Source organism: Vidua macroura, chromosome Z (assembly GCF_024509145.1).
Source record: "Vidua macroura isolate BioBank_ID:100142 chromosome Z, ASM2450914v1, whole genome shotgun sequence".
Classification (NCBI taxonomy): Eukaryota; Metazoa; Chordata; class Aves; order Passeriformes; family Viduidae; genus Vidua; species Vidua macroura.
Window position 1 is genome coordinate 75,253,164 of NC_071611.1, and position 8,108 is coordinate 75,261,271.

Consider the following 8,108-nt stretch of genomic DNA (forward strand, 5'->3'; position numbering starts at 1 on the left):
TGCGGGTGTTTTCTTCGCCTTTTCCTTCTGGCATCTGTGCCTGTGGCGTGCCTTTCCAGGCAATGAAACATACAGTCCTGCTGGGCCTTCTCACCACTCTCTTTTCATCCTACCTGCCAAACTCAGGCAACACCACACAGCCTTCCTTATTTTCCTGACCACGGAATGTTGTTTTCAGCAAAATACTACTAAGAAATGCTACTGACAGCTGCTATCTGACAGCTATCAGGTGGGACGCTGCTCTCTCAGGTTCTTCTTCCTTCATGAGTGTGGCCAAATTACTTTGAATCATACAAAACTATGTCTCCTGGGAAAATAGGCAAACTGGCGCCACATGTTTGAGGGACAGGAAGGCTTCCAGGTCCTGCTCCTTGAGGCAGGCAAGCATCCAGTGATCTTTCATGATGCCTTGTACTGCCTCAGCACTGAGACAGGGACAGACTAAAGACAGGGGCTGAAGATGCTTGCAGCTTGCCTGACTTCCCACGTGATATTGCAGCACCAAAATACCTGGCCCATGGTTCTGTAGAAGTAAGCGTGGCTGCACTCACCCACTGCCAATAGGTCTCCATCCAGTGTACTTCTTCTCTGGATCTCCCACACTCACCTCACATCCTGAAAAACAAAATGCAAGAAGCACACTTCAAAACAGAGATCCTGACTTCCAGGAGATCTGAAACCCAGCTCCACTCACATCAACAAGAACAACAACAGCAGCCCCAGCAAGACAGGCAGCTCTGTAGCACACCTGGCCTGCACAGAGCCTGATTCTCCACACTCCATTGAAGGGTTGCCTTGAGAGGAAACTAAGCCCATGGGAAAAGCATCAGAGCAGACAGAGACCAGAAAAGAACAGGCACCAAGGCAAGTGGTTGTCATCCAGAAACAGGAAGGAGGGCTGGAAAATCAGGACACTTCATTTTCTTGGGAAGAAACACTCTCTTGTGAGATTCAACAAAAGCTTTCATACTTCCAAAGTTTCAATGCACCCTCAGATCTGGGATGAATTTTTATCAATTTTTTTCTGCTGTTTTTTCCAGAGCAGAAAGAATATTGCAAAGTGAATTCTGGCAGAGGAGGGCACCTTATCTACCTCTCAGCAGTTTGCCTAAAGAATGCCTTGACATTTTTAGAGAGCAGCAGCTCATGCTATAACCGAGAACAATGACTCTAAGAATTAGGACCCTCTTCATTGATGAGCAGGCTAAGTTCTGAAGATGACTTTGCCCATTCCCCATGTAGTGAAGAACTACAAGTCCTTGTCTTCAGCCTGGCGTGCAGCAGTCACTGGCACTGGACTCAGCCCCTTGAACACCACCCATGTGCCCCATCTTCCCAAATGGGCACAGCCCAGACGGGGAACAAGGACAGCGCCGCTCCTCAGGCCCTGCCGTGACACAGACACCTGCACAAATGAGATGCTGATCCTTTCATCAGTCCAGGCAAAGCTGCAGCAACGGGACGGCAGCTGCAACCTCACAGCTAAGGAAGGCTCTAGCCTCTGCAGTCACACCAGCTGTCAGTGGCAGGGCAGGTATGACAAAAAGCTCGGCAAAGCCCACAAATGGCCACTGACAGCCACTGTGAAGAAGGCAGAGCCAGACTGAGCCCCGTTACAAGCTGCTGACCTCACTCAAGACAGAACATGATTGTCTTTGACTTCAGACCCTGGAGCAGTAGATCAATCCACCTTTTGTCCCAACAGCTGGTGGCAGACACTGAGTAAACCGGGCTCTGTTCTGTACCTGACCGCTTATTCTCTGACAGCACTGCACTGGCAGCTATTACCAGTGGCAAGAAGCAACTCAGTTGTACTGCAGAATCAGCAAGGCCTTGGTGTGCTTTCCTAGAGTACAATCTGTGCAGGGATTGAGGCCAATGCTTAGTATTCCAGGAGTATTTACCAGCGGGCAGTAGCAGTACAGCGTGCCTGGTACCAGAGGAACATGCAGCAGAGGCTTCCTTCTTTGATGCATCTTCCTAAGCATACAACTAAGATATCAAAGAGGGACTGTAAAAAGAGTATCCTGTTTTGCTTCTTTTGGGGCACTTTGAAAAGAACTCTTCCTCTCTGATTCCTCAAGATTCTTCTAAGAATATCATTTTTTAACTTCTAGGGCGTACTGAAAAGACCTCTTCCTCTCTTAATTGTGCTGTCACCTGATGTTCATTTCAAGGAGGTCAGGCTAACCAAAATGGAGGATTCTTATCAAAACCAGCTGTGGAAGGAATAGGAGAAGTGCTAAGAGTCATAAAAACAACACCAGCATTAAACAAGCTGCACAGCCAATCAAATTCACTGATGTATTCTGTCTCCAATGACTGGTGACAAGTCAGGAGTCTAAAGGGAATCTAGGAAGCCAACTGCTCTGATCCGTTTGGCCAGACTAGCACACACATGTTCACTCGGTCACTGCATAGGTTGCAGGCTACTGCGGCTCAGGACACAATCCCTGCTTTTGTCTTTATTGCACAGGGAAGCTCAGGCAAAGCCCACCCACGCCCAGCTGCCCTCAAAGGCAAAAGGAACGCCCCAAATGCTCCCTGGCTGCCTCCGAGCACAACAATGGCTTCTGTAGGGAGTGCAAAAGGTCTGTCTGACACCAAAGCGAGGAAGAACATGTGCTACAGCTCATGCTGAGGCACACACTATAATGCGCTGCTCGATGGCACAAGAAATCCCCAGGACGTACTCAGCAGCTTCAGGAACTGCTTCTCTTTCTCCCGGCTTGAGAGGGCCGAACTGCTCACGCTCGGGTTTTCGGGCTGCGGAGAGGAGGCTTCTTCGGAGGATGCTGCTGCAGCCGCAGCTTTGATGGCAGATCCTGCGTCCATCTGAGACAAGAAATTTGTGTGTGTCAGAAAGGTGCCTGGCAGAGATGCCCCAGACAGAGCATTTCAAAGGCAAGCCCTTAGGAACAGCACTGGTGCTGTTAGGCTGCAAGCTGAGCTGCCAACTCTTCCACCTCCAGTCAAACCCAAACGAGCAGTCAGAGACCACAGCTTGTCACAGTCAGCCATAGTAGAGACTGCAAAAGGGAAAGAACAACTTCACACTTCACCCCGTTCTGAGGACTGCATTCACCATGGACAGGGACAACTTGCTCAGAATCTGTGTGGGTCACCATGCTCGCCTGAGCAAACCCCTCAAAAAACAAAGCGAGCACTAAGAGGCCAGCAGAAATACATTCAGAGGATTGCTGGCCCACCGGCCAAAGCACTAGCCCTGCTGCCCAGGGCAGCAGCTGAGATTCAGCGGCCCAGTAAGTGTCCTTCTGACCAGCTGCCATGGAGACCACAGAGCATGGCGGTCAGAGACATTGCCCCCATCCACCTGCTGCTCTGCAGGGGAAAGGCAGCAAGGGCAGAGACCACTTGTTGCACGACTGCAGTGCCTCCTGCTCTTTCACTCACCTGCTTTTCTTCAGCTGGGCTGTACTGCAGCAGGACCTTATGCATCCTTTCCATTTCTTCTTTGTGCCTCTTCTCCATGGCCTTCATCTTCCTCTGAGCGTCCTGCAGCTCTGCCTGCAGCTTGATATTCTGTCAAGAGGAATCTTACTGGCATCTGCAATCTCGCTCAGGTTTCCTCTTTTGCACTCTCAAAAGCACTTGTGTTCAGCCACTTCCTTCTGCTTCTCTACCCAGCTCTAACCCTTCCATCCTAGCTCTTCTGCCTGCTGCTCAGCACTGGAGCCTGCCAGGCTCTGTGCTTCCAGTGCCTGCAGTAGTCCTTGCTTCCCCTTTCCTGACATCTCCAGTTCATGCCCCCATCCCTGTCCTTCCCTCTGCTACCTGGCTAGTCAGGCTCACCTGCCCTTTCTTCAGCTTGTTCAGCTCCTGCCTCAGCTGGCACATGTTATCACACAGAGCAGCATTCTGGCACTGGAGCTGCACAGAAACAAAGAGAAGACGGCTTTAAACGTCCCACACATCACTTGTGTGGCAACCAAGATTGACGTGCTGACGCTTTCCAAAAGCAGTTTGTTCTCTTTCTTCTATTTACCAAGGGCCAGCTAAGAGACAATGCCACCCAAACAGACAGTGTCCAGAGAAACAGTGCCCAGAAGGAGCCCAGAGGAGTCCAAAACAACACACAAACTCTCTTTTCACACTCTGTGCCTCTTGACTGTCTCTGGTTCTTATCTTTCCTCATCCAGGCTGCATGATGGCAATTTACTGCTTCATCTCTAGCAGCCTGTTCTCCTGTCCCCTCTGTACCTCTGTCAGGGCTTTTGCCAGCTGCTCCATCTTCTTCTGCGCCTCCAACCTCTGTTGTTCCAGCTGTTGTCTCGCCTGATGAGGGGAAGACACACTTCCAGATGAAGTCCCAGCAATGCTCCCCAAAGAAAAAAAATAGAAGCTTCATCCCTCCAACAACCCCCGTACCTGAAGAGTGCACACTAGTGACTTTGTGCCCTCCAGCACTCCTGCCCTAACAAGAAACCTCGGAGGAGGCCCAACACGTGTAAGGAAAGGAGAGGTCACCTGCCTTCCCTGCTCTGATGGCTGCCTCTTTCCTGGCCCCCCTCTCTTCAGGATTTCTGTCTGTTCTCAGAGACTCTGGTCTCAAATTCCCCCTGCCCTTTGATCAAGGAAAAGCTGCAGATGGACTGCAGGACGAGGACGAGGCCAGCACCTTGATGACCCTGTCACAACACAGGCCACCAGCTGAAATACCAGCAACACGGGGCCTGTTGCAACTGCTTCAGGCTCAAAGGGAAGACTTCTGTCCACTGTGGAAGGACAGAAAGCAAGGAAGCCAGTTGCTGGCACTACACTTGGCAGCAAGGTCAGCAGCAGTCTGCTGCATGGCACGAGGCTGTGGGGAAGACACTGCCCCTTCGCTGCCATGCTTTGGGTGGCGACCACCCAGCCTCCTGGGGAACTTGGCTTATGCCCATGCTCAACCTGTGGCTGCATATACTGTCCCAGCATTGTCCTCTGGGTCTTCACAGGCCTTCAAGTAGGAGCCCTTGAAGCCCTCTGCTGCCCGGCCCAGCAACGTGTAGCCTACAGCAGATGCTTGCGACCATGTCACAGACTCAGGCTGCTCTTCTGCTAAGCCAGCCCTCCAAACTTGCCTGAAAACTTCAGGGATGTATTGTTCTTACCAGTTTTTGCATGATCTTTCTTTCCTTCACTTTCTCAGCAGATTGCCAGAGTCTCAGAGCCTTGCTGCACTGCTCTTCTGCCCAGCGGAGCTGTTGAGCCATGTCTTCACATTGCTGCTTGCTGAGAGATCTTACAGCCAGCAGCTCACGACGAAGGCCCCTCACATCCTCTGCAAACATGACACACGGCAACAGTCAGAGACTACACAAGCAGAGGAATCTGCTGACCTTAAGCCCTTTCAGTTTCAGGCCAGGAGGAACCTGCCCTCAGCTCCTTCACTCCTCAGAAGCCCTGCAGACAGAGCTGGCTTCGCAGCAGCTGCACTAGGCAGGGCGATCCCCAGAAACAAAGCGCACCAGCCTCTCACCCAGTATCGCCTCCTTGGCCTGCGTGGCTGTGCGCACTTGGGCTTCCACACGGCTCCTGGCTATCTCCAGCTCTGATACGTGCTGCTGAGCCTCCAGCAGGCTGCTTTGCAGGCTCTCCTTCTCTGACCTACAAGTTGTGAAGACGAAGAGCAATTGTTCCTGGCACACAGGGGCAGTTTCTCCAGTATGATGTGCCTTAAGAACCCTACACCTTAGTATGGAAAACAGCTTGCATGGAAACTCAGGTACAGCAGGACAATTTTACCACTTCAAATAGCAAAGCAAGCCCCTCCAGGTGACTGGGCAGCCTTTCCTCATGATCTAGCCCAGCACAGAAAGCCCAGCTGAGTTTGAGCTCAGCGGACAAAGCTCAGATTGCCGTTGCCTGACTTATCACACACGGGTGGCTGTGCCCACAAAGTCTCTGCCAACGAGCAAAAGCCCAGCCTCTGCTCACAGCCCTCAGCTCATCAGCACTTCCAAGTCCCTCTGCAGGGGGACAGAACAGTGTTCTCCTGGCTGACCCGTCAATGTTTCATGCTATCCACGGTGTACGTATAGGTACTTTGTTTGCCAGGCACTCTCTAAGTAAAAGGGACTGAAGGAATTCACCAAACGATATTATTGGGGTGAAATCTCCAGCTTCTAGCAACATGAGTAGGAAACCAGAACTGTGTAGGAAAAGGAGAGATGGACAAGTATCCTGCCATTTAAATCACTGGAAATTTGTGAACAAGAACACTTGCTACCTTTATTTATGGCTAATTAAGCCAGTAGTGCCCAAATGACTTGGCACTCTTTAAAAATGAAGAGGGACCAGCCAAAGGGACCTTGACAGAGGTTACAGAGGTGGGTGGACAAGTGGGCAAGTATCAGTGCGCAGCAAGAATCCCTAGAGACTGTTGAGAAGTCACAAGACCTTTCCCTGCTGCTGCTGCTGCTGCTGCTAATAAGCTACTCTAGGTCCTGCATCATACTCCACAAGAGTGAGCTCTGAAGAGTCTCAAGATTTTTTTTCAGCATGACCTTCCATCTTCAGCTGAAGCATCAGCACCCTACTCACAACATTCCCATGTAAGAGCCTTGAATTCTGAAAATCCCATGTCAAACTACTTGGCAAGGAAAAATTGATGTTCAGATGCACCGAAGGAGAAAGCAAAACCAGAGGGAAACCTCTGGTTTCAGAAAACATCTGCACAGTTTCCTTGGTACTCAATTCAGTGCCAAGTTGGTTTTCTTTGCACTTTTCACAGGAATGTGCAAGAGGTCCCAAGCAGGCACCCAAAAGAGCTTGGAGAGCTTGAGTTGGCAGAAAAATAACATTCAGATCACAGTATCCTTTACTTTTTTCTCATGTTTCTTTGCCTCCCTGTCTGAGAAACATCAGGAGAGCACACAGGAGGCAGTAAATCCTGACATAATGCTCACCACCTTTGTAATTCCAGACCTTCAATCATGTCCCCTCCCTGCCTTTACCTGGCCTCTGCCAGCTGCTCTGAAACGCCTCGTAGGTCCCGCTCCGTGGCTGCCAGTCGGGCTTCCAGGGCAGCGTTCTCTTGCGCCAGCACCGCCTTCTCTCTGCACACCTGGGACAGTGCGTGCCCTTGGCGAGAGAACTCCTGGAGCAGCTTCTCCAGACCCCTGTGGGCTGGCCGCTGCGGGCGGCAAACCTGCAAGTGGGGGGGCACCAATTTTCAAGAGGAACAACAACAACAACAACACAGTCTCGCTCTTAGCTTGCTGCCAGAAGCAGCATTCAGGGGGGTCTGGCTAGGACCAATCCCTCTCCCACAGGTGCTGCCTAGGATTAAGGTGAGCGTACCTTTGGCGCTGCCAGAGGAACTGCTTCCTTCAGCAGATCCCTCTGAGGCTGTGATTCCTCTGCTGTCTGTGCCGCCACTTCAAACACCCTCTCTAGTGAGGAATGGTGCTTTCCCTCAAATGCAGACAACTGCTTCCATCTACAACAAGGGGACAGACAAACAAGCCTTTAATTGCAACACAGTCTCCTTGCAAAACCAGCACTACGTACCATGCCCCACATAAGGCAGTCTCGGGGCCTTCCAACAGCCCTCTACTTCCACCTCAAGAGAATGTTGCAATTCCCTCTCTAGACCAGCATCTCTCTTTGTCATTCGTGCAGGTGAAAGAGTCGTCACTGAGGAAGTCAAACAAGCTTCCAGAAGCCACAGAACATTTGCAGAAAGCTCTGGTACTCTCAGTGTAACAGCTTCCTGCCTGCTAGGTCTAACGCTCCTTTCCCATACAGTGGATACCGGACTTGCAAAAGCTTTTCTTTGGCTAAGACCCTCTTGGTAAGTCCAAATGAGTAGTCCCACAATTACTCTTGCTTTCACTAGTGAAACAAGGAAAGAGCCTGCAAGTTGCAGCTTGGGGAGGTGGTGGGTACGATTTTCCAATTCAATAATCACAGGATCCCAAGATGGTTTAGGCTGGCAGAGACCCCAGGAAGCCTCTAGCCTAGTCTTCAGCTCCAAGCAATTGGGGTCAGCATCTGGACAGGCTGCTCAAGGCTCTATGCACCTGGGGCTTCCAAATTTCAAGGGGTGGAATCTGTACATGTTCTCTGAGGCACTTGTTCTGCTGCATGATTGTCTTTCCAGG

General features: G+C 51.0%; 1 long non-coding RNA gene across 1 annotated transcript; it reads right to left on the reverse strand.

Moving 5' to 3' along the window:
- Nucleotides 1-5,568: 5,568 nt before the first annotated feature.
- LOC128822192 (uncharacterized) lies at nucleotides 5,569-7,365 on the reverse strand. Its single transcript, XR_008441387.1, has 3 exons — nucleotides 7,306-7,365; nucleotides 6,960-7,153; nucleotides 5,569-5,610 (listed from the first exon to the last, which is right to left on the reverse strand). It is a non-coding gene; the product is annotated as an uncharacterized LOC128822192 (long non-coding RNA).
- Between the last annotated feature and the right edge of the window lie 743 nt (nucleotides 7,366-8,108).